Below are 26,357 nucleotides of genomic sequence, written 5' to 3'. Positions count from 1 at the left end.
CAACCTTACGTTAAAGCAAAACCCAAACATTCTCTCCAAATCAGGCAGAGAACAAAAATAGGAAATGGTAAAAACCCCTGGAGACATGGAGATGGGAAGTCAAATTGTCTCTAGAGGCATGATGACACAGAGAAATGTACCTCGACACGTGTACAAAGCCACGTCCACCTCTGGAGCCAGGGCTGCACTGATGCCATCTCGTTGTTAGAACAATGAGTCAGTCGCTGAAGGGACATGCTGTTACAAGACTACAAAACAAATAATCCTTAAACCCACAACAGGTTTTGCTCATTATTAAATAATAGTGGAACCTGCAGTGATTCTATCTTAGAAGGAGACTTGTGCTAAATTTATCTACTGCCAAATTTTCCTCTGGCTTTTTCTTATGTCTCTTTGCAAATGGAAATAAAGAAAAAGAGAGAAAAGAAAAAATAAGAGGCTAAATTTGCTGGAACTGTTTTTTATAAACATACTTAATGCTTTTTGCAAATGATTCAAAATTTCAGAGAGCTAAACCTCTCTCATTGATTGATTAATTCAAGCATTCAAGAGAAATGGATACAACATTTCATTTTTCCCAAATGATCCTGCAATTGGATTTGAGGGAAAGGTTTGGCTGTTTGCTTTGTTTCAATCTGGGGAAAATGTGACTAAAAGAAAACACATTTATATTTTTACATTTATTAATCCTATCTCTGACATTTAATAATGTATATGATCACGATAAAATTATAATGAAATGAAAAGCTATAAAAGTATTTTAAAGAAATTAGCAATCATTCTGAATGTGCCCAGGCCATTGCTGAGCTAGGATAGAGAGTGAAGACCAGTGAGTTATTTTTAGCACATTGACTTGAATGGAGATCTTCACTCTATTGTTCAGAAATATTTTAATTCCGTATAATGCAGAATGTTGCCAAAATCATCAAGACCGTTACAAGTATTTAGCCATAAGCATTAAGACAACATCAGCTGGTTGTTACACACAAACTAAATGACTATATTGCAAAGTTTGTTGAAATTCAACTTCTATTTCTTTGTGATGATGACTGCCCCTTGCAGATTTACCACTGACCTAGAGTTCACACCCATACCTCAAAGATGAATGCTGTGGTATTTGCCTCTGATGCTTATAAGTACCATAGGAAGTCTTGAAATGACATTAAAATGTAAAATCTGTTCTGGAAGAACCACAGAGTGAATAAATTGTTTGTGCACAGCCTCAAGAAAACACTATTTTGAAAACCAAATTTCAGTGCAACCACAGAAATTCACTCCTAAGTAACTCCCTTGCTGGCTTATACTTCAGCAAGAGACCACATTTTACTCTAACATAACAGTTTTATTTTAAATTACTACAGTGCTGGCCAATTAGATCATAATTTTAGTGCTGCACATCCAGGTGCAGTATTTGGAATAGAAAGTTGGATCACCAAAAAAACCAAAAAGACCAACTTGAGAGACTGGTCATGAGACCTGGAGTAAACTGACACAAAGCCCAGGCCTACAGGTCACAGTCAGAGGCAGGATGTGTCACTTCTGTGATGGACAATGCTTGTTCTTTCTTCTTCTAATAATCATGTAAATGTGGCTTCTGAACATCTGGAATTGCTTCCAATTTTGATTTTTTGAAAAAAACAATTTTTAAGAAAGAATAAACTCCATATCAAGAATGTATACAATCATCCAGATAAAACACAAGATTTCCTCAAAAATACAAAGAAAAATAAAAATAATTATGCTACACTGAATACTTGCTGCAGCTAACTATTTTAAGCAAGAATATGGTATTTATGAAAATAATCTACCAGAAATTATTGCTGGGAAGTTAAATGCTGTTGGTATGCTTTAGGAGATCAGTAGAACCTCCCACAATTATTTCACTTTGTAAATATACCACATCTGCTTTTGTCAGCTACAAAGTATGTAGCATAATCTGAATTTTCCTGGCATTCCTAGAGAAGGCCAGGTACAGACTGAACGTGAGCCACCGAAGTGACCTCAATAGTGAGAAAGCTACATAACTGTGGGATGTTTAGTTATTTTTAGAAAAGACAGTGCTAAACACTAGCTATGGTACTGTCTGGGAAAGGAGGAATTAGACAAAACTGCAATTCAACTGGCTTCCTAAGGAGGAAGGTTGTACATAAACAGACCCTGTAAGCACATAAGGAAGATAATCATGAGGACATGACTAACAATGAATACACGCTTATCAAAAAAAAAAATAAAATCCTTGTAATACTGGGTCACATTTTGTGACTAGGAATGCAAAGCAATATGTGTCATATGCTATTGACTTAATTCAGGTTTTGGATCTAAAGCATGTGACATTTTCTTACAAAAACAACCACAGAAACATAATCTAACGGAAGATATCTAGAATGAATACAAAACTGGTTAGACAAGAGTAGTGAGAGAACAGCTGTCAATGGCTTCCTGAAAAACTGGAAGGACCAAGTGGTACTCCATAAGGACCAATTCTGGATGTCTGCTACTCAGTTATTTCAGTAGTGACAGTGGTGACAGATGAAAAAGTGCACGCCTATTACATCTGCAGATAATACTGAGCAGAAAAGGGCTACAAGGGCTGCTAAAACAGGCTGAGAGAGTTGGGGTTGTTCAGTCTGGAGAAGACTTCGGGGAGACCTCATATCACCTTCTAATACCTAAAGGGGTTACAAGAGAACCAGAGTGGGACTATTTAGAAAAACATTTAGTCTTAGGACAAGAGGTAGTAAATTTAAACTGAGAGCAGGTTCAGATTAAGTATTAGGAAAAAAAATTCCTGTGAGCATGGTGAAAAACTGTTACAGGTTGCCCAGAGAAGCTGCGGATGCCTCATCCCCGGAAGTGTTCAAGGTCAGGTTGGATGGGGCTCTGAGCAACCTGGTTTAGTGGAAAGTGGCCCTGCCTATGGCAGGGAGGCAGGAACTAGATGATCTTTAAGGCTCTTTTCAACCCAAACCATTCTGTGATTCTATGATTTTATTAAGTGGAAGAGATTGGCTCAGGAAAAAAACAGGATGCTATTCATCAACTGCATGTGCATTATATGTATGTAGAAACAAGCAACCACACAAATACAGGATAAGAACTGTGAAGCATTAAAAAACAAAAGCAGATTTGGGATGCAAAAGAAAGGCTACAACTTGCAAAACACTGAGTTGTCTTGCTCTATTGTATTTATCAAGCTTTATCAGCCGAAATAAATTGTCTTGTGCATCACAAAGGAGAATAGGGTAGAGGGAAAAAAGGGAGAGAAAAAAATAGCAATATGTGAATAAGTCTTTGCTACTAAAGTTTGCTACAAAGTAAAGCAAATAATCTGTTTCCCTCATGTTTGTGGATGAGAGAAGAAGGAATGGACCAAAACTGTATCAAGATAAATTCAATTAGACTCTGTAAAACTCTTATACAAAAATGGTGAAGAATAGATTGCTTAAGGATGTCATGGACTTTCCATTACTGAAGACTTCAAAGAAAGATAAAAGTCAGATACTTGACATGAATGGGGAGAAAATAAGACAATCTCTCATTACTTCAAGTCTTTTTATTCTACATTAAAAGACTGAAAAATAGAGCCAACACTTAACATAAATGTCCTCACATATCCAAAATTTAATCCAATGGCATAACCTTATTAAGGGGGGAACGGAAAGTGGAGATTCTGTAAAGCTGTTCTGAAAGTTTCTTTGTCCTTGATAACAAAGTATCCCTGCAGCAAATGAAAATCCAGAAAGTATCAGCCCCTGGTCAACCCTTGGTTCCTTCAGCTGAAAAAAAAAATAAAAAAATAGTAAACAAGAGCCAGAAAATCAGATTTTAACTTTGAATTCACCTCTTTCGTATTGGAATTTTCACGTACTTTTAATGTTCAAGTCACAAATGTAACCATTTGTCCTCCTAGAATAAAACTAATCTTGTCCTCATTTTACATTTAGCCAGCAAGCTCAATGTACTTTGTTGTTGTTGAAACTATAAAGCCGTATAAAAATGGCTTTGCAAACAAACCTTCATATGGTTGCAATCCCAGCAGGCCTGGGAATGGAAGGTGTTGCATTGTGTTTGTTATCCAAAAGTAAAAGTCAGTTTTGGAGCTTAACTTCATGAAGAAAAACAGTGCTAGTCAGTTATCAGCCCAAAGAAGAGGCACAGCCAGGTAAATAAATCTGCATGGACAAAATTCACATCTGGAGAAGCGACACAACTGGCTTGGCTGTGGAACACAACTGTGAGACAACTGCAGGAAGGCCAGAAAACACATCTGCCACTACTTCTGTGTTTGATACACATGTGCAGCCAACTGGAATTAACTGTTCTACTGGTCTGTGCCAGGTACTTTTTTCAAAGTCAATATTTTGTAAAAAACAATGTCAAATGTGACTGGTAGACCAAGGACTCAATATGAAACTGTGGGCTGTGCCCATGTACCCATCCAGTTAAGCTGGCCATCCTTCTCCCCTTCTCCTGTGAGTTCTCTTGTACAGAGTACTTCAGGAGAGATCTTATGTTTCTGTCTTGCTTCTAAGATGTGTTCCCTTTATAAAGGTTTAGTAAGAATAAATAAACAGGGATTGCTGATGACACATCTCCTTAATTCCAACAGAAGCACCAAACCAAATATGGCAAAGTAAAGCAAGAGTGTAGTACGCAAAGGAAATTTTTGGCCTGCTTGACCTGCTAATACTCCACATTTTAACAGGAAAGGAAGAAAATCAGCAGACAAAAGATTTGCACCATGAACTGTTCCTTCAGCTCTGACAGCTTTCCAGTGAAAAACTTTAGACTAATAGCCAGGACATTTGGACTGTATTCTTCAGGGGATTACATCCCTCCATCTATCTCTTCCCAAGCCAGAACGTGTCTTTTTTCTAACTGCACCTGATGCTGACTCATGGACTACTTTGGACACTGCAAAGCCATGAAAGCAGATTAGACAAGGCTGCTTAATTTTTAATTTGCAATTATTAGGTAGAGAGGAATCCAAGTTCTAGTGGCATGTTCTTGGTGGTTTTTTTACTACTTTAATATACTCATCAACGTCATGTGAACAGTGTTCCTAACTTCATATGGCAGATGTTAATTCTTGGACCTATATAATTTTAATTGTTTGCAATAAAGTTCTGAAAACTAGCCAGCTGTGGAAAAGATCATTATGCTTTCAGAATTTTACTTGTAATCCAGGAAGAAACTACAGCAAAAGTTTTACTTTTGTAAGGCAACCACAGTTCAACAAAACTACATTGAAGTCAAGTTATTAACAAGTATGTAAACCAGGCAGTACGTAGCAGCAGCATGGTCTTTCATTCTACCCATTACTTGCTAAAATTTAATTAAATTCATTATTTTCCACTGGCTAATAGAAATACAATATATTTTTTAAAACAATAGTATTTTACATGTTTCCCCTAAAATACACTGATTGAAGTTGAAGGAGAAAAGTATAAACACTAGTAAAAGTGGAAGAAATTGAAGGTTTATGAAATTACGTAGCTGCATGAATGTGCAGATTCATGGTAAATATGCAAAAAGGACAAGTTTTTGAATAACTGAAAATAAACTACTCTTCAACAGGATTTAGGAAACTGCCAGCATTTGGGAAAAGAGATGATTAGCACTGTATTCAACCAAGAGCTGATGTTTAAAAAAAAAATATGAAGAAGTCATGTTTTGAATTGATTGTTTCAGTCTACGATGCTGAGAATAAGGAAAGGATTCATGGCAAGGATTAGGATGGTACAAATCATATGGAACATATGAATAGGAGTCTGTTTTAATGTATCAATAGGGGTTTAATTTCTGAATGAGAAGCTTAAGCAAGGGCACATTCTTTTGTAAAATATCCCACGGGTTTCCTAGAATACACAGATGTAGTGACATCCTCACTTCTAACTTTATTCAATAGGTTCCTATAAATCCTTGATGAATGTTTAATTTAATTCCTAAAAAAAGTAATATATTAATAATTTTTTCTGAGGATAATAAAAATAGAAATAAAGTTCACGACAGAGAGGAACCTAAATTCCCTCAATCTAAGAAGAAATATTTATTAAGGAGAACTGCTTATAACTTCTTGAAGTTTGCTACTCTGACTGCTATCTGAAACCCTGATTTCCCAGAGAAAAAACAACCCAAAGCAAAACAGCTGGAACACATCCTGGAGATAAAAAATAAATCACTTGCAAGTGAATTCCACACTCAGAAGCCCCAGTCAGTATTTTATACAAACAACAAAACAAACAAAGCCCAGAAGGAGCATTAACATCCTTGGTAACTGGTGTCTACTAATTGCAGAGCATCAGGACAGCTTCAGTGGAAAAGCAGAGCCTGAATAGGATTGTCTGATAAATCTACTACCCTCAAACACTCCACACAGTATTCTTGACCCTGTAGGTCGCAACCTTTTGCTCCCAAGTCACTCATGCCAAAGGGAATAAAGAGGTTTATCCCATTCTGTTAAGTCCCGGTAATCATTTGTTACAGTTTTAAGTCATCTAGCATTATGTACATAGCAGTTTGGTGAATCACACATGCTCTTTTCAAACAAAAATTCAACAGACAAAATGGATGTAATTTAAACACCTGTAAGGTAGCCCAAAACTTTAAAAGTTTAATTCCTTTTATATTTAGCTTGTAAGAATTCTATGTAGTAAACAATTTGTAGCAGACAGATGTAATAGCCTCCAATTATGTCTAAACCAAACAAATGCAAATTAATTTACAACAGAAGAAGGTTAAAAATTTATCTAAAGCTTAAATTCACAAAGATGGGAAAAACACATACTGACCACAATTGGGCAAGAAAAACAGGGTACCATCAGAGAGCAGCATAGTCATAAGTATGTCTTCAGATAGTTTTCATTCTCAAATTTCACATCACTAACAGTTTGCTGTCAAATATAATATTTCTTTTATGGTGTAATTTGGCTGGAGTCTGCCAAATGCACTGTATAAAAATGATTACTTCACCTTATGAATCACTTTTCATCAGCATACTTTTAAATACAGCTGTGAACTTTTGTTCTAGAGAAAAACAACAATTTTACACTGTTGATTTATCTATGATGGAGCAAAGGGTGGAGCCTGGGGATTTCGGATGTTTTGAGGTTTTTTTATATTCACTTATTTGTTCTGTATTTCAAGTATAACTACTTTTATAAATACATTTCAAAATACATAAAAATATGTGCATTGTTAGCTTGCAAAACAACATTATATGGCATTCAGAGATTAATGTGTTTCATAACATGCTTGCGAAAAATTGACCTGGGGAACGCAGCCAAGAGAGTTTTGGGGGTCACACTGCAGTCTGGAATATCACTTTGGACTCCATTAGGAAGAACATTTTAGCCATATTGCTTATCCTACTAGTAATGGTAAAGTCTAAATGCCCTAGAGTCATGTCCTCTTCAAGAGCCACATCTTGCAGAACATGCAGATGTGTCTAAAACTAGCAGTTTGAAAGGACAAAGTAAGCAATGCCTGTCTTACTCATGTCAAATCTCAGTAAGAGTACTTCATTAATTCTTTTCTCATTTTTGGATTCATGATCCATCCCTACAGGCCAGAAGAAAATACATGCAAGAAAGTTTAATATATAAGGAGCAAAGGAAATTTGATTACAAGCAATCTGCACCAGGAATAGCGTTAGCGTTTTCAATGGTGTTTCAGAAAAAGTTTCCATAGTGGTTTTTTTGGTGTTGGTTTATCATGTGCACAGAATTACATTATTAAATGAATCTTCTCTGGAAGGTTATCCTCCAAAATGTTGTGTATTCTTATTATCAGGGCAAATATTCCAGAATTAAGACTTTTTGATAGAGGCAAGACACACTGATGTCCAGATAACTAATGAACCCTGTAGCTACAAGCTTGACAAAGCAGCATGTGCCTTGAAGCTTCAGAATATTTAAGTGATCAAGTCATAGAGGCTCTACAGAGCACTTGGTGACACACATTTTAGCTCTCTCTTGATAAATTGATAACAGTTTGATCTAGACTCGGTTCCATACCTTCTTATGCCTTGCAAATGGGTAACAGGGGCTGCAGAACACCCTTCCTCACATGGAAGGCTCATGAAGATGCAAGAGGCTGTGTAGTGGTGGTGTCAAATAAAAAGAGTAGTGCTGCACCTCTTCATTAAACCTACTGGCTTGCCAGGAGAGGTTTCCACAGAGGAGCAGTGCACGTACAAATCTCCTGGTGTTTTGTATATTCAAGCCAGAGAGAGAGGCGATGGAGAAAAGACATCTTGTATCTTATCAGATTTATCTGCCCTCCTGTAGGATTCAGACTCTCTTACCAGACATGCATATTACCCAGTTTGTTTTTTGAGGTTTGTATGTAGTTTTTTTCTTGTTGTTCCATCAATACAGAATTTGTATTGTTGTTCCATCAATACAGAATTTGCATTGTTACAAACAGTAATAACTTTAAAAGTTATACTGAAATTGTGTCCCAAATGAATTTAAACTAAAAATGAACAATCATAGGCTTAAAGAAATATTTGTATCCGAAGGTACCTTATAGCTTATCTAGTTCATACTCTTCTATTATAGGCAGGGACACCTTCCACTAAACCAGCTTACCGAGAGCCCCATTCAACCTGGCCTTGAACATTTCCAGGGATGGGGCAGCCACAGCTTGTCTGGAAAACTTGTGCCAGTGCTTCACCGCCCTCATAATAAAGAATTTCTTCCTTCTATCTAATTAAATCCATTCTCTTTCAGCGTAAAGCCATTCCCCCTTGTCCTATCCTTACACGTCCTTGTAAGAAGTCCCTGGAAGGTGCTATAAGCTCACCATGGAGCCTTCTCTTCTCCAAGCTGAACAACCCCATCTCTCTCAGCCTGTCTTCACAAGAGAGGTGCTCCTGCTCTATAATCATCTCTATGAATCCTCTCTGGATTCTCTCCAACAGGTTCACATCTTTCCTGTGCTGGGACCCCAGAGCTGGACACAGCACTGCAGGTGGGGTCTCACCAGAGCAGAGCTAAGGGGCAGAATCCCCTGCCTTGCCCTGCTGCCCACACTGCTTTGGATGGTTGGCTTTCTGGGCTGTAAGGGCACATTGCAAGGACATGTTGAGCTTCTTGTCAAACAATATTAACCAACTTTTTGTTCTGAAACATCAAAGCCATGTCTTACACAACTCAGATTTTGAGTATCTGCACACAGTAAGCATTTTTATTGCTACTTTATCTAACTTGCCAGCACATCAAACCATAACTTGATGAACTTCTCTGCCTTACAGGGTTTTTTGTTTGGTTGGTTTTTTTTCCAAAAATGTTGTTTTCCTTTTTTTGTTATTAATAGTTTTAAAAAATAATCTATACTGAGAAGAGTGCACATAAACAGTTACCCTTTTAGAGACAAGGAAAACACCAGACTTTTAAATGCCCTTTATTATTGATTAGACAGGGTTTTTTTTTTATCATCCCCATTCAACTTCAACAGGAGAGTGGCAAAGTTGTTTAAAACCTGTTAGGCTAAATCAATTTTGTTTTTTTCATGAACAGTTAAAGCAACAATTTTTTCCAGGAGCAAATGAATTCACAGAGCCTGATTCCTGGGAAATGTGCAGAGCAATCATATTCCATGAGTGCAACACCCTCAGAGGTCTACAAAGGACTGAGTTCATCCAGGAGCATGTGATCACCAGCACACCTGTCTTGTCTACACAACTGCCTATTGTTATGAAAAAAACAGAATCTGCTGTATGTTTGGGACCTTTATGCTTTTACAAATATGACCAAAACTGCCTCTAGGATTCAAAGCTTCCTTAGGAAAGAGACTGGCAGAAACACAAGGGAGTGCTGCAGGTAACATCCTTTAAAAACCAGGTGAAACACAGTCAGGATTTCACTTGACTAATACATGAGGTCTTAGAGTTTTCTCCCCTGACAGAAATGATGTCTGTTAAAAGGCTAACCTGAAAAAGATACACTGAAGAAAAACAAACTTTTGCCGACTCTTATCTTTTTCACATCTCGTCATCTGTTTTTGGGGGAAGTTTCTATTAACATATGTTCACAATATGAATTTCAAAAGTCGCATATTAAATTCAATCCATTATATTTTGAAATGGAGATTCTCATATATCACTTTTTTTACCCTTTTTTTGCGCTCAGATTGCCCCATTCTGCCAGCATAAAGCAGCTCAAATTTAAATACACAATGAATTTGAAAATCACACCATTTGTTGCTTAAAATCTCATTAAATGAGCAGTTTTAAAATTTACATGAGTCATTTTTCTTAACAGATATACCACAGTTACAGTGTTTTCTCTTTTGCAAAACATTCAAGGAAACACCACAAAATTATATGAAGCCAGAAGAAAGTACCATAGAGTTTGTTTGCCAGATTGCCTTAATCAATGCTTTAATGAATTGTGATTATTTGAGCTGTAAGTGCTTTACAAAGAAAACCCACACTCCATAATACATTTATGCAAAATTCTAACTGTGGATGTTTATATAAATTAAATATAATGTACATTATAAATTACTCCTCAGACTCCAGTGTTAGCTGAAAAACCAAAATATTGCACCAGCTTGCACATCGATTCATTTATGTAAACCAAAAGAATTATTCACTTTACTGGCAAAAACTGACTCATTTCTCCAAGATGGGTCTCAAAAAAAATTCAGAAAATATAACAATGGAAAATTAGCTGTTGGATGCTGGTTCTTTGGTATTATTGGAATAAAGGATTTTTCTCAAGGTTAGCTGAGAAAGAGCTTGTCAGTGACTTTTATGTCACAACATAAAAGCAAACATTATGAAGACCATATTTCATTTGCAGGTAAGACCAGAATGAAACAGTAAAGCATTACAATTTGGGACATTCACATTTTTCTCATTCTTAAATGAGGTTCCCAACATCAGAGAAATCTACCTTTTTTTTCACTGTTGATTTTTTTTAAATGGCGCTTTTTAAACTGGAGATCATCTGGTGGGCCACCCTATCATTCAACAGGGCATGCCAGAAAGGCATGGAATTTCATTAAATTTTGTCAAATTCCTTTACGAAACAAAGTCACCAATGATACACATATAAATTTTCACACACACTTTTTTTTTCTGGTCTTGTCCTTTAGTAGAGGTACCTGTACTGAGGGATACAATTTGTTAGATGCTGCGCCCACACTGTGGCAATACAGAGACATGGCTGGAAGAAGATTGTACTGCAGGATCATACCCATTACCTCGAGTAAGCACACTTAATTCTCAGCAAGGAACCACACTTCTGATAAGCAAATCTTCTTATTCCTTATTCCGAAAACTCATCAGACTTATTTGCTGTAAAACCTTTCACTAAGGAAGATATGAAAAGAAAGGGAAATTAAAAAGTAGATTTTCCTTCCCTAAGTGTTCTGCTAGCCTCAGCAGGCAGCTCAGTGCTCAGTTGAATCTATTTAGATTTAAGAGACATAAAAGATGGCTTCAGATCTGGGTGGTCTGTGTAATGTCCAAGAATATATGAATTGGCTCACCTCCAAAATAATATTTTGCTGCTTTCTTTTCCTCAAACAATAAATTACATCCACTTTTGCAATAAAATCACAGGGTAGTGTCTGACAGTACTGTTCCTCCACATCTACTGCTGGGTGTGTATCGCTGACATCCACCTGCCTCTTCCATTTAAGATAGCAGATCACTTCAGTAAAACTATTATTACAACTGGATGAGCAGATATAAAGTCAGAAGGCACTGGTTTTATACAGTTTCACAAACAGATCAAAAGTCTTTTTTTCATCATGCCCTATGGAGAGAAAAAAAAAAAAAAAAGGCAGCTCTCCCTCTGTAAAATTAGCTATGTGCAAGGCGTAGACAGAACTCTGCTGAAGCCAGGAAAAATCTGACAAGGAAGAAAGGAGCTGTGAAACTGAGTCGTGCCATAAATCGTTGAAGAAATCAAAATATCAAGCTACTACCTTCTGTAAGATATTTTCTGTCATAAAATCATATTTTCAATAATATGAACATCTGTGTAGTGCTTCAATCATCTTCACAGCACCTCAGGCTTATTTAACACTACATGAGTTCCTAAGCGTAATCCAAAATTAACATTCCATCCAATCCAATCTTGTCAAGTCATACCACACTTCTAATTATGTATCTTATAAATACACTGGTTTGAATTTCTGTTTTATATTGCATAGTTCCCAATTATAACTGATTTTTAACACAGGAAACAATTCTGTAGTCCTAGTAAGCGTTAAGAGAATATTTTATCCTTCTGTATTACTGGTATTTCCAAGGTAAATCTGCTAAATAGAGTATTTAATTTTCTGAGACCAAAACCCACATTATGTCACCTTCAACTGTGTGGTAAGTATCCATATTAAACCATTAAAATCCCATGCTGCCTGACAACCACCAGTCAAACATTATATTTAAAGAAACACTCTCATGGACTTATCGTTTAAAAAAATAGTGTTTGGTGGAAGAATGAGGAATTTACCTAAAATCTGTTACCTTCTACAAGCATGTCAACAACACTTATCTTGACTCGTGCTGCATCTTTCCACTGGCATCCACTAACAGGTCAATTTCACCCTATGCTTTTCAAGCAGCTTTGAAACCCAAACAACTTAAATTTAAATGCACCAGAACAGCGCCTGCTCTGAGATCTCCAACCACACACGTGCAGCAATAGCACTGCTGGGTATTCACCAACCATGCCATTGCCAGAGACCACAGCAGGCCATGCACATGGTCTGTGTGCCACAGACCACAGCTGTCCATGAGGGACTCCAGTTGAGCCTAACAGAGGACTCTCTGGATGCCTCCACTCAGATCATCACCACTGACAACACTCACTTCTTCAATACTGAGGAATTTCCCACCCCTGAAAGGGATAGGGTAGCCTTACAGGAAGGCTTCTACGTGGCTTCCTCCACATTTCCTCAAACTACAGCAGTCAGGCTTTAACTAAGTTAATCATGTTTTCTCCTAATTGCTTCAAAGATGGAAAGGGAAATTCCTTCTCTTCCATTCCCCAAAGAAGGATTCAGAACCTTTCACAGCATGGACTACTCAGGAACCAGCTCTGTCACAACTGAATAGATGCTAGATCAACTGTAGATCCTACATGTATATCCTAGGTTCATGACCAGCCATACCCCCAACCATTATCAGACTGGTTTACACACGACAGGGCCTCATACAAAGACTGCTCCTGTTTCTTGTGACTACAGCAGATCCGTGGGGGTTGGTTTGCACCTTCACAAGACACGCTTCACACTCTAAGTGCCATACTCTGCCATTTAGAAGGCACCACTTGAGCATCTTCCTCCAAGGAACGGGGCAAATGCTTGTTTATTAGCAGAATTGAAACACATCATGACCTTAACAAAACAGTAAGTTTGATGTTCGTTGTCCCCCTGCCCCCAACTACAAAAGCTATCATTTTTCCATCTTCCAAGACTCTGCAGAGATAGGAGAGCAAGGAGCTATGTCCTTGGCTCTGGGGAAGGAAGGCAGGTCAGTACAGAAGGCCTGTGGCACAGACCTGGCTCTAACAGGCACCCCAGCCACACAGTCCCACCTTGCAAGTACAGAGCAAGGGCTCACAAGCAGTGGCCTCCCAGAAGACCAGGAGGGATTTTTCTGCAAGCACCTTCTAGCACTGAGACTTCAACTCAATGAAGGAATGAGACCTCCTGTGGGGCAGGAAGATGGAGGTGGGGGGAGATCAGTCACCCATGATTTGCACTCTGCTGCCAGGTCTCCAGCTGGGTTAAGCATTGTGTGACAGACCTGAAATCCTGATCAAGTCCTTGATTTATGTTTTGGCATGCTTCACCAGTGCTTCTCAGCAGGACTAGATGAATCATTGATCTGTTCCAGTACAATGATTTCTATGTATGCTCATAACCTTAGAAGAATCTGTGTAACATTTGAACATGTGTTTAGCTTGCTCAATGCTCAGTTTTAAACACTGAATTTTATTCAAGTTGCTCACTTACCTTATTCTGCACACAAAAAACCCCCCAAATTTTAGAAAAAATACAAATATTTTAGAAAAAATACAAATTTTTTAGAAAATACAGATTTTTATTAAAAAAATATAATCATCTCTTAGATCTTAATTTAGGCCTGAATTTAAACATTTTGTGAGATAAACAGTTCATACTGTATCAGACAGTAAAATAAAATCCTTAACCTCAGAAAAGCTTGATTTAATTACTGAATTAAATAAATGTAGCAAGAGAGACAGCTAGTCCTTGAGCATTCTTCCTGAATTCTGTCTCAACCACGCTCATGCAGGTCAGACACAGCCAGCCAGTCATACACAAATGACAGTAACTGCAACTGCCAATGCTCAGAGAGCTCGAAGAACTCTCTAGCCTTGCACAGCCAGGAGCCCACTGACATCACCTTTTAAAACAAACGCAAAAAAAAAAAAAAAAAAAGTATAACGATCCAAAGAAATTTCCTGTTATTCTGCTCAAGAGAAAACCCCCATGCCTTGTCCTTCACATATGGAGGACAACATCAGCATTTTCCAGGCTCAGGACATATTTTCTTAATGAGCATTACAGACAGATTTCCAAAGCTGTAACTTGTGAGGCCTTTGGAGCACCAGGAGCTCCAGACTCCTTAGGGGTCCCTGACCTTCCCTTCACAGGTGGGTGCCACAAGGCTGAGGACCAGAGCTGCTCTGCTTCCCACCTGCCACTTCACTGACTCTGGAAAGACTTGAGTTTGCAGCCCTACTTCCCCTTTGGTTTTCCTCAAATTAAGCTCAATTTGATCCTTACAGCTCCATTTCATGTCTAATGTACCACCTTAAGCAACTCTGGCAGTTAGTATAAGGGAGAGACAATTACCTAGTTACAGAAATACTATACACAATGCAAACAATTCTTTCCTCTATATATCCAAGAATGCCTGAGGTTTTATAGGGTGTTACTTAGGAAATATTCATTACACAATTATGCAAAGAAAACAATGAATATTTTGTTTAACTGAGTCTTGCTCAAGCTGGAGGGAACCAACGTATTCACCATCAACTACCAACTTACTTGACTGTGAAAACTAAGCAACTTCTTCCTCTTTGTTAAACATCCACATCAGAAACCACCTGAGATTATATCAGATTCAATATCCAATTCCCAAGAGTTACTTTTAAAACACCAGGCAAAATAATTCAGGCAATATTCCACTTCAATAATTTTTTAATAAATAAATCTAAAAAAGTGCTTATATATTATTTTAACAAATAACAGTAAAGAATATTTTAACTAAAAAGAAAATGAAAATAATTATTTAAATAATTATTTCTCTTTCCACAACTTTTTTTTTAGTTGCTAGCATACTCAATATCAAAACAGTTCTTAAAAATCAGGAAATGTCATTGTAGAACTACAACATCTGATGTTTAAAAAGAAAAAGGAATTTACTATTAAGTCTTTAAAAACCTTAAATGAACATTAAGTGGCAATGCCTTTTGAAGCACTATCATGCAATGGCACTAAACTACAGACGTAGTTAATTAAACTTTCTTTTTCTTTTACCTGTCTTTATCTTTAAAGCTGCAATTCTCACACAACACTAAATAAATGATATGAAAATTGCAACTCAAAAAGGACATTTGAGTGCACATTTTAAAGTAATGGTACTTGAAAACTCTTAAGTAAAGAGGAGATTTCTGGAAAACCTTTGTCAATATAAAAATGGAGATGAGGTTATCTACCTTCTACCTACCAAGATATCTAAAACAAGATATCTGCACCAAATTAGATCTGACATAAGATGAAAAGAGCAAAGCACAGGAGAAGAGATGCTAAGCAGAAGAAGGAAGGTGTTGGGTTCTTGAGATGAATGTCAAGTATGCCAGGTAATCATTTCCAGCTAAGTGGAAAAAAAAAAAAAAAAAGCTCCAAAAGCTCACTCTACCCGGTGGCAGAGTAAGAGCTATGTGTAACTAGCACCCTGAGGTTTACCAGCAGACTAGCGGCACACCGTGTGCCAAGGAGCACTTGTGGAAGTGAGAAATTATCCTACATTGCACACACCTTAAAGCCCTTGAGACCTGAATTGATTTTATCTCTACATTATCAGACACCTTCTGAAATGCTAAAGGGTGTGTGGGCTTTTTCTTCATTCCCTGCTTTTGCAAATAAAATAAAATTACAGAAAAATCACAAGCCTACCAGACCATCTCATTTGGGGAAAGGAAACCTCCAGGACTGATCTAATGGACATAGGATACCCTGTACAGAATTAAGGGTTAAACATTTCCAGTTTCCTGAAAAGCCCCTCTAAATAGATGACTTCTTTATGTGTAATCTATAGAACAGAGAAGAAAAGACTGGAAAAAACAAGACCACGCACTTAAGTATTTGCAAATCTCATCTTGGTGCTCTGACAATTTAAAACACCAACTCTTCCCTAACATGGAATCTTAAGTTATTTCAAGTAATAGAGGGCTTCTGAATATATACATACATATACACAAAATATAATATTTATATACAAACTATTTTTGCTCAAAGTCAAAGAATAGTTTCAGCTGAAGTTGTGATTTGCAAGGAGGAATGGAGAGGTACCAATTAGAGGGCAAATAACAGAAATGCACATTTTAAATCTAATTTAGCAGAAAGCAGTCAACCAAATAGTTCCCAGATCCTAAAACATACCATCACAGCTTTGGTTGTTTTCCAAAATCTTGTTTACTTTATATTAAATTAATATAGTAATATAAATTAGAGTCTTAAAATGCATTTGCAGATCCAATGCCAGAGGACCTCTTTAAAATTACAATTGAAATGGAACTGAAAGTGCAGGCATTTCCACTTTTGAGTACATTATTTAATGAGACTAAGAATATTCAAAAGAAAATTGACTTTATATTAATTTTCTCTTTCCTGAGAAATGCTGCATTTTTCTTTAATGCCTCTCATTGAAACCTAGATAACTGCTTGTCAACAGATACATGTGAGCACAAATGTGCATATCAGTCACAGTGTTATCTATAATTCTGAGTACCAGGTGGCATGTTCAACATTCTATTAATTGCTGCTATGCTACTTGATTGCAAGGGCACTTTAAAGAGGGATATGCACAGAATTGTGCATAAAATTAGTCTTTTGTATTTTTAAAATTAATAGTAGCTGTCTGTGAATTGAATGTGTCTGAAATAAGGGCGCGCTGAGAGGCCAAGATGCAACAAAGAAGCACCAGGCTGCTTTTGTAAATCACAAGAATAACTCCTGGATAAGTTGCTCTATGCTTCCTAAAGACAACTGACAGCAGATTAACAGTGAACCTACTGTAAATGATCACATCTTCAACTTTAGCTTATCAAACATAAAATGCAAGCAAATGTTCTTTATATTGCCAAAGAAAAAAGCAGGGATAATGGTTAAGAAACTCAAATAATTTATTCCTGCACTTTCCCTTTATGTTCATCACTCTTAAAACACACTCAAGCACTTTATAACACCCAATAAACCATTTTGATAGTGGTCTAGAGCAGTCAATGGTTTTACATTTTATTCAATATGATTTCCATTGTATTTCTAATATGACTCTTTAGACTAGAACTGCTTGGGTGGGTCGTGCTGATATAACTCAAACTGACACTGCCCTGTCACCTACTCACAGCACACTCAGTACAGTCAAAACATTCACAGTCTTATCAGAAGCCACAAATAAAGCCCCAAACCTCTCAAACTATTTGAAAGCTTTGCTTTCAGCACAAGGCTTACCCTTTGTTTGTCCCTGTGAGAAGAGATGCATCAGCAAGAAATTATCAGTAACCTGTCAGTCTTTATTACAGAGTGACAACAGAGGATAAGTTAAATTCCAATTTCCAATTTTAAAGTCAGCTTTGGAAGGTGACACATGCTGAAAACCTAATAGTGCTACCTTCTAGCTGTGTCTAATGTTTAACTTTTCTAAAGGACAGGGACAAATCAAATCACTTTCTTATCTTATTTTATCAACTGATCTTTATAAAATTAGAAGAATGAACTCAAAGCAGAATTTCAGAAAGAAGCTTTTCTATTTATTTAAATGTATAAATAAATAGAAAAGCTTCTTTCTGAAATTCTGCTTTGAGTTCATTCTCTGGTTTCAAGCAATTTATCACTTCAGTTTTTCCTCAAGTGCTATAGGCAGTTATCTCTTTAGTTAAGTCTTCATACAGCAACAGAGTGAGAAAAGATATTCTAAACCAGGAAATGAATAATTGGAAAAATCTGAAGTTCCTTGGTATTTCCATCACACAATTGATGAGATTTCAAGATTTCAAAAGCCTTCTACAGCAGCTGCTAAATAAAGACCTGCGCTACAATCATGTATCTTTTCTTTCTTTCTTCAGGAGACCTTGCACTCCTGGAAGAAATGCATACAAACATGGATAGAGACCAGCTATCACACGTTCACATTGCATGAAGCCACAAAGGTGTTCCAGCACATCAAAGGTGTCCTCAACACATCATCTTCCTCTCTACAGCTGACCTTTGTTGCTTCAGTGGCATATTTATTTTGCCAGCCGTCCTTCCTCAGAAATTCTACCACTAAATACAATCTACTGTTCTTTGGCACCTAGGTTATTTCCAATAGATTCTCTTTTAGGAGTGATGGTTCATGCCTTATGCAAGAACAGTTCCTGCAGGGAACAGAAATCACTGTTTTTTAAAAATCCAATATAAATACCAAAATTTCCATGTTAGTTTGACACCAGCCATTTAGTCTCCATGTTTGAATGCCAGCCCACTTGAGTTCTCCTGAGCTTGGAATCAACATGCACTCTCAAAGATAGGGTCATAATAACACTTGAACTTAGACCACAGGTTATATAGAATAATGACATAAAATTACAGAATAAATTTCAAATAGCCACTTTTCCATCAAAAACAAGGACTGCAGCTCTACCCTTTATGTCAACCCTGGTCATCAAACCATCCCTCACTATTTGGTGAGTATTAATATTAGAAAGTTTCTCAAATATAATTATTTCTAACCCATGTCCAGACCCTGCAATTTTAGACGATTATTCCTTTTGCTTTTTACCCAAAAGAAAGTCCTTTATTCTTGTCCTCATTACAGAAGTACTGCACACATGAGAGACTATGATCAGCTTAACATCTTTCTAGAGTAAACAAAACATTTCAAGTAATTTTAAGTTTCTCAAACAATGTGGTCTATAAATGTCTGATCACTTCCATTGTGCTCTGGCTCTGCACAATGTGTCCATGTATAGATAATTTTGTTACTGCAGCTGACATTGCTGACACTAAGGAGAGATCAGTGGTAACTTCACATGCTTTGTATGCTGTACTCTTATTTATATCATCATAGAATCAGAGAATGTTTTGGCCTGGAAGGGACTTTAAAGATCGTCTACTTCCAACCTGACTGGGAGGGGACATCTTCAATTAGACCAAGTTGCTCAAAGTCCCATCCAGCCTGGCCTGGAACACTTCCAGGGATGGAAGTGCACTCAGTCTCATTGATGAAGACCACTAACAGAGTTATGTTTCAAGACAGAGCTGTGAGGGACACCACTCATCACCGGCCTCCACCTGGACACAAAGCCATTGATGACAACTCTCTGGCTGTGTCCATCCAGCCACCAGCCACATACACACAATTAAAATTGCTGTTTTCCACATCTCTCGGTGCTTTGACTAATGTTCAGGTTGCCATCTAATTCCTACACACTGCTATGAAGAGCTGTTACCCACAAAGAGGTTCGAAATTCTCCATCCGTACAGTTGATTCTTTCTTCTAAAGTACAGAACTTTCCATCAATTTGCATTGTATATTTTGGGAGTATTTTCCAATTTGCCAAATTGCTCTGAATGACATATTCATTAAAACTGTGGAAAAAGCCAGACATCTTGGAAGACAGGTTTGGTCTTATTGTTCAACAACTTAATAATGATCAGGATGATTACTAAGAGCTTGATATTAAATCAGTGGATGGAACCAATATTATTCCTTCCACTCTGATGGTAAATTCAGTACTCAGGTTTTTCAGCCAGTTTTAAGTAGGAGGGTTTTTTTCTACAATGTACTTTCTGGCCATTCCTATGAGAATGTCACATGAGAGTCTGTCTCAAGATTTACTGAAGATACATGATATCCTCTATTACTTCTGAATCAACGAAGCCTCTAATCTTCACAGAGGGAAGCCAGATTGACTTGACACAATTCATTCTTCACCAATAACTGTGCACACTGTTATTCACCTCCTTGTTTCTTCGAAGTGTCTTCAAAGAGTGCATTTGAGGAATCATGCCAGAATTTTTGACATTTGTATGATCCTGGGCTAAACAATACTGTAATGTCTCATTGAAAAAAAAAAAAATGTTTTCATTCAAATTCATAGGGAAAAACCTCCAGCACATCAGAAAATTACTATTTAAAACACCTAAGATATCCCACCTACTTAACAAAACAGACTTAAATATAAAATGCACTTATCTTACAGCTTTCAGCAAATACTCAAATACGACTGTTCTAACTTAAATTTTTTTCAGGGTTTTCCTCACTTCCATATCAAACCATGACACATCTACTTATATTGTCTTATTAATATATGATTATCTTACTTCTTAATCATCGTATTCACACCGTAAGTGAAATCCAAGTTTTTTTACAAGTTAATTAAAATGAAACATAGTCTCTCTTGATTATGAGAACCATGGTTTGTTTGGTATTAATGTAAGAGTAGAGTCAGGATCTGAATTAGAGTTTATTATTATATTAATCAGATCTGGTTTGTTCATGGTAAGGTTTATTTAGGCAAAAAATCTAAGACTAGAGACCTTTCCTCATTATGGTTTCTAGTCAATGTATCAAACATATGAAAGAGAATAAAGAATGTCTCATTCTTTAGAGTATTTGAAATGGCCCATAAAGTCTCAGTTTCACAGAAGAAACTGGTTTTTCTTGCAGCAGTTTCTTTTTCTGTGAAATTGAGACTTTATGAACTGAAGCATGTCTGTGAAAATCATCTATGACATAATTTATACTCTTCAAACCAAATAAGCAGATGGTAGAATGAAGAACTATGTAAATCAATGTTTATAAAGTAGCAGACATTTGACAGACTTCAAATTATGTCCAGGGTACACTGATAGATGCCATTATCCATTACTGTGCTTTCTCTGACATTTTATCTAAGGGCCAAAAGCCAAAAGAAAGACCACAAGCATCTAACCACAAAGTAGCTCTTATTTTCCTATTCTAGTCAGCAATTAGCTCACAGGAACAGAATTTCAAGTATTTCCAATGCCTGTAGTTAAAAATATGCCTTTTTCTAAAATGAAATACAAATGTCATATGCTAAAAGCCATATTTGGGACTGCAGTCTTTGGACTACAAATATATACTCAATTTGCACAGTAGTTAAATGTAAAATATTTGATCACGTGCAACCCTTACATAAACAGAAAGATTGTTTATTTTTAAAATACCTACCAAAACATGTAGACTCTAATGTAATGTAATTGCCTTCTGCTTTTCATGAAATGGACATTTTCTGCCCTGTCTGCTATCAAATCAGAAACATGTGATGAGTGTGAGTTACCAATTCAGGACTTGTATTTCATGACCACACTGGTGTCTGCAACCACTCAGTCTTGCCACAAAAGATTGTAGCAATCAAATAGACACAGGTAATATTCAAATGACAAGCAGGGATTTCTGAACTCTATAGTCATCTTGTAAACATTATATTAATTTCTTGATGTCACTCTCCTTTCATAGGTGGATTTTGCTAATACATTGATGGCTCTTAAATTTTTCCTAACTGCTGCTCAAAGGGATCTCTCTTTCTTTAATGTCAGGAGAAAATGTTCTTTTCTAATTAAACAAGCAACTACACAGACCCTCAGCTCAGCAAAACTATTAGGCAACTATTTTTAAGAGAGCAGCAGCAGCAAAACCAGGAAGTACTGATAGGCAACAAATGGGCAAAAGAAATTAAGCTGAGCTGGCACAGCAAAGAAAACAAGAGGAGTAAGGAGAACAGAATGTGTTGATGATAATTTCCTTCTCCAAGTGATAGAGGAACCAACGAGGACAGGAGCTATGCTGCACTATTCTCACCAAGACAGGACTGGTGGGGGATGTGAAGCTCAAGGGCAGCCTGGGCTGCTGTGACCATAAAGTAGTGGGGTTCAAGATCCTTATGGCAGCAAGGAGGACACACAGCAAGCTCAATACCCTTCAGGAGAGCAGACTTTGGCCTCTTCAGGGATCTGTTTTGTATAATACCATGGGATAAGGTCCTGGAGGCCTTAAGAAATCTGGCTGATATTCAAAGATCATATCCTTCAAGTTTAGGAGTGATGCATGCCAAAGAGGAAGTTCAGCAAAAATGCCTGGAGGCCTGCATGGATGAACAAAGTGCTCCTAGGCAAACTCAAACAAACAAACAAAAAGCCTACAGAGGATGGTAGCAAGGACACGTAGCCTGAAAGAAATACAGAGAAATTGCCTAAGCAGCCAGGGATGAGGTTAGGAAAGAGAAACCCCTGAGAGAATTAAATCTGGCCAGAGACACCAGGGGCAACAAGAAAATGTTCTGTAGGTACACTGGTGATAAAAAGAAAACAAGGGGAAATGTAGGCCCTCTCTAGAAGGAAATGAGAGACATGGTTACATGGCATTTGGAGAAAAATGAGGTATTCAGTGACCTTTTTGCCCTAGTCTTCATCATCAAGTGCTCCAGCAACATCGCCTGAGTTGCACAAAGAAAAGTCAGGGACTGGGAGATGGAAGAGCCATCTGGTATAGGAAAAGATAAAGTTCGAGACCATCTTTGGAACCCGAAGATGCACAAATTCATAGAACCTGAGGAGATTCATCCACAGATCCTGAGGAAACTGACAGATGAAGTAGCTAAGCCACTTTCCATCCTATCTGAGCAGTTGAGCAAGTTCCCAGTGACTGGAAAAGGGGAAACAGATTTCCCACTTTTAAAAAAGAAAAAAAGGAAGATCCAGGGAACACAGGCCAGCCAGTCTCACCTAAGTGCCTGGCAAGATCATGGAGGAGATCCTCCAGGAAACTATGCTAAGGTACATGAAAGACAAAGCGGTGACTGCTGAGAGCCAACATGGCTTCACTAAGGGTAAATTACGCCTGACCAATCTGGTGGCCTTTCACAATGGTGTTACAGTGGATAAAGTAAGAGTGAGTGATGTCACCTGCCTGGACTCGTGCAAAGCATTCAACACTATCCTGCAAAATATCCTTGTCTCTTGCCTCCTTCTATGGTTCTATATAATATATACTTCCTACCTAATTCTCTGGCAGCAATTCTGTACCATGCCCCACTTTTCAAAGTTAAATTATGTCCTGTAACAAGAATGCAGGAGAGATAGCCTTGTGATTTAAGAACTAGACTGGAACTCTATGGCTCGAAGGCACACAAATTTTGTCTCTGACCTTTGGCGGAAGACTTAAATCTTCTCCTTTAGTACTCTCTATGTAAAATGTAAAGTGTCTCAAATGTATGTAAAAGGGTAAGTCAATAAGCTGCCAAATCTTTACTATACAGTACCCACATAAGAAAAATCATACAGAAAAATTATTTTACATAAGGAAGAAAAAAACCTATTTGCTTGTAGTGCTGGCAAAAAAACATAGATAAAATATATCTAACAGTTCTGAAATCCTGCAAAAGTACAAGACAATCCCTACATCCTGTGAATGGATCTTTTTAGCAGTGAGATTAAAGCAACCAGAAATCTTGTCTGCACTGTACTTCCACTCACAGAGCTTGGTACTTTAATGCCAGGATCAAAGACAGAAATCGAATCTGTGAACCTCAATTGCTTTTTCATCATCTGACTTGTAATATCAGCCTTGTTCTGGCCAGTGCCTGGGAGCTACAGGGGTGATGTGAGATACTGCCAGTGATCACATCCCCACAGAAGGCATTCCAGGGCAGCTGGGATGCCGAGGTCCCCAGCAGCCACAAGCAGTTTATTCTCAAAGCCTGAGAACCAGAAGCTATTTCCTTTCTTTTATTTTGCATTTAAGGATGACAGGAAGATGATAAACAGCCAAAGCCCAGACACATCAATATGCTAGCAGTACAAAAGCCCTTTGTGATTGACTGACAAAACCTAAAGACAGGGAGGAGACCCTCTTTTTCTTCCACTGGGGATGGCTCTGGACAGAGACACGTGAAATTTTAGCCCTCAAAAGCTTCTCCTGTTACCACCAGATCACCTTGCAGGTAAACACTTTCCTGGTTCATTGAGTCACTGTTACGTGTCTGAAAAAGAATGTCCACTGAAAAGTGATAATGGTGGAAAAATACTCCCTATTGTACAGCCGTAATTCTTGTACTGCTTGTCTGCAGGCAAAGTATTTCCTCTCTTGAGGAGGCTGTGCAACTGGATCCAGCTACATGTAAAGCAATCTGTTAAAACAAGGACAAGATTTACTGTTGGAAAGAAAATGTTTAAATACATTCCAGGAACCTATGTACCATATGGCTAAAAGTGACTAAACATGGTAAATTTAAATTTAATCTCTTCACATTACATTCAAAAGTTTGTATTTTTCTATACAAGAGTAAACTTACTGATTTAGCAAATGCAATGAACTATTTATAATAACTGGTATTCCATTTTAACTCCTAAAGAAATAAGTTATTCCTGTAGGCCTAATTAGGTACATTTTTAATAGTGTATGCACAGTCCTAAAATCCCTATTTCACTTATTTCTTAGCATGCAAATTGTCATGTGTACCATGTAATGTGGCAACAGAAACCACGATGCTTTTATAAATTTTTTTTTCCTTTCTTCCCCTATAGCTGTAAAATCATTGGTGCTACTTAATCCACAGGAAGCAATTAAGCAAGATTTCTGAATTTATGGTAAAAAGGGTTTTGTTTCTTTTAAAAGCAGTGAAGCCCAGCAAAAGAGAAGTCACATGCTTTAAAGATGCTTTAAAGAATCTTCTTGGTTTTTGACACATGTATTTCCATTGAACAGATGTACCAGCATATCTCAATATGAAAAACTACAACTACAAAAAAAAAAAAAAAGATAGGAAAGACAGGAACTAAACAGAACATAATTTTCTTTCCTCACTGGCAGCTGAAAAAGCCTACTCTGCAGCCTTTTTGCAGACTGCAGGAATCAGGAGCAGCATGATTTAACATAGGGAAAATGAAAACTAACCCAAGTTCAGCCCACACATTTGATACTTCTCATTTGGACCTGACCTAACCACAGCTCATGCCTTCAAGAACAGAGCTAGTTTGAAGATAAGGGTATAATACAACAATAAAATACTTGCCTACTCATTTAAATCCACTATTAGCTTTTAAACTTGAAAGACAGAGTGAAAAGTAGTATGTATTGGGATTGGCAAACTTCTTATAACAAGAAAGGTGGTTCAAGGGATTGGAGGCAGTATCTGCCTTTTTTTAAAAAGCCAAAAGGGCAATGACCACCTTTATTCTGGGCTATCATTTGATACAGATAACATTTAGGTACTGCTTAGGCATATAATAAAAGAGTTGTAGAAAGCAAGCTGCAAACCTATGTAATGTTTCTATGTTAGATCAAGACAAAGAAACACAAAAAGGAAAAAAAATGACCTGATGACTTGCAAATTAGTTATACTGATGATCCACTACACTTTTAAATAAGTACTTTATGTGAAGAGCTTTAGTAAACCCAAAGACAAAAAGCTACACTACACCCCTAATAATGCAACCACCCATGTTCTCCTACTCTTTTAATTATAGCTGGATCACGGCCGGTCAAAACCCTGTCCTGCTTGGCTTCTTACTCCTTCACTGTGGATACTGTTCCATCTCTCCTCCTCACATTTCTCTTTTCTTCTCTGGTCAAGCAGTGCATCTGATAACAGAAGTAGGTCAAGGGGAAACAGCCAGTTTTGAAACTCAGTATAATCCATCAGTCATCCTCAAGAGGATCCAAAGAAAAAAATATTTTGAAAGGCACTCAAGAGGAGCATTTGTTTGCCCACCACACATAGCCCCATACGGAGCCTCCTCCCAGTCCCTTCCCTCCCCCTGGCTCCCACCACCACCGCTCCCAATCGATTACAACTCTGGGAAAGCGATGCTAATCATCTGTCTCTGCTGATAGTGACACTGTCACTGTACTCTATCTCACTTTTCCTACACTCTCACCTGCTTTTTAGGAGACTGCGGAGCTGCCAGCTCGGACAGGGGCAGGCAGAGATGACACTCGCACGGCTCAGCACCAGGTAACAGCTGCTTTGATCTTATTACCACAAGGAGTGTTTGAAATAATGTAAATATATTTATGCTTATCCCTTTGAACACCTAAATCTTGCAGTATAGACTCTCAGGTTTGGTTTAGTTTCTTATGG

At 37.5% G+C, this 26,357-nt stretch overlaps 1 protein-coding gene and 1 long non-coding RNA gene across 2 annotated transcripts in view; both read right to left on the bottom strand.

The window, feature by feature from the left end:
• The window catches only part of TMEM135 (transmembrane protein 135), a 158,046-nt gene that overhangs the window by 25,123 nt on the left and 106,566 nt on the right, over positions 1–26,357 (bottom strand). The gene's annotated exons all lie outside the window — the stretch shown is intronic.
• On the bottom strand, positions 3,534–23,018 carry LOC128803764 (uncharacterized). Its single transcript, XR_008435826.1, has 2 exons — positions 21,449–23,018; positions 3,534–3,776 (listed from the first exon to the last, which is right to left on the bottom strand). It is a non-coding gene; the product is annotated as an uncharacterized LOC128803764 (long non-coding RNA).

Source organism: Vidua macroura, chromosome 2 (assembly GCF_024509145.1).
Source record: "Vidua macroura isolate BioBank_ID:100142 chromosome 2, ASM2450914v1, whole genome shotgun sequence".
Lineage (NCBI taxonomy): Eukaryota > Metazoa > Chordata > Aves > Passeriformes > Viduidae > Vidua > Vidua macroura.
Note: the sequence above shows the minus strand (reverse complement) of the source record. Positions and strands in the feature narration are given on the sequence as shown.